Raw genomic sequence first — 1576 nt, 5'->3', positions numbered from 1 at the left:
TTTTAATGTGTTTAGTTTTATACTCTTAATATAATTTTTATGCTGTTTTAACTTTTGATTAGGAGCTACCCAGAGCTGGTTATAAAATGGGCAGCTATATAAACTTTTTAAATAAATAACAAGAAGTAGAGTTCGATAGGTATTACTATATTTGCAGATTCAGAGTACTTTCTGAAAGAAAACAAAACTACTTTCTGTTCCTATTCCCTGATTTCTGACCTTTGGCTTACACTACATAAATATGGTATTATCAGGAAAAGATAGTAATTTGTGTCTCATCTTGCAATCAACTAACTGTACAAAAGAGTGTCAAGCTCACTCACAAATTTCTGTTTTGCTTCTAATATTAGCCAACAAACTGGTTCCAGGATATATAGGCCATAGTCAGTTGTAAGTTGTAGGCAGAAGGCAATAATTAGTGTCCTTAATTTACTGTTATTGACTTGACTTCCCTCCAATTGGTTGCAAAAGATTATGTTTCTAAAAACAGGAGGAACATAAATCCAGCATTGATGAAGTCACCTTCCATTAAGCATGTCCAAAAGAAGCTCTTTAGAGCAAAAATGGACAGCTTCTGAAGGGCTTGAGGGCTGCTCCCAGGTCTTCAGTGATACAATAGAAAAATCTATGGCTTGTGTGGGGAGTTGTTGTTGTCGTGTTAATGAAGGGAAGCAGTTCAGGAAACCTCTCATGGGCCAGCTGCTATCATTCCAACTCTTAAAACTTCATAAACACTTCAAAACAGCCCAAAATTGCATTGGAAAAATCCAGCCATTATTCTTATGAATTGCAATAGTGTGACCTTGGGATACTTTGGGGTCTGTGGATTCTTTATCCTACCTTAGAGGGAAAGAAAAAAAGAAAAGATATTGAACTGGGGAAAACAGAATGGAACAATTCATATAGTTCTTTTTTACTATTGTTATTTCAGCACTTTTGTGCCCAGATTCTTCTAGGGAAACATTTTGTTGAGAACCACACTTTGAAAACTGTAATTCCAGGAAATTTTTGGCAGTTAATAGATATGATAATAGATTATAGTTAATAGATATTGTATTGCTGCAGGTCTTAAGTATCATCCAGAATTTAGTAATCTGAAAAGCCCAAGATTTAGCAATGACAAACCTTTTCTATCTGGTGACATACCATTTTAGGAACACTGAAAATTATTGATGAGTGGATTGATTATGACTATCTGTGTACTCCTGGCTGAGACACACAAGAACAGAGCACAGGAATATACTGTAATACTCCAGTGCCATTTACAAAAAGAGAGACAAATGGTCACAAAGTAGTAATGCTTCTACCCCATGTGCAAGCATAATTTCTGCAGGCTTATTTCAAGCTCTGTCTCCCCAAATACGGGCTTTATTTTTTAAAATCTCCTTACATTTTTTGCAGCTGACAGTGGAATCCAAAGTAGGCACTACAATCTGGCACATGCAGTATAAACATTATTTACACATGTTCTTCTTTAGCACATTTAGCAAATATATTTTAACATGCTAACTTTGTAAGAAAAATATATTGGTTTATATTAAAATACTTATCAAGCAAGAGGAAATCTAATGACCTG

Source organism: Protobothrops mucrosquamatus, unplaced genomic scaffold, assembly GCF_001527695.2.
Source record: "Protobothrops mucrosquamatus isolate PMUCROS unplaced genomic scaffold, P.Mucros_1.0 scaffold102, whole genome shotgun sequence".
Classification (NCBI taxonomy): Eukaryota; Metazoa; Chordata; class Lepidosauria; order Squamata; family Viperidae; genus Protobothrops; species Protobothrops mucrosquamatus.
This window is presented reverse-complemented; position numbering follows the sequence as displayed.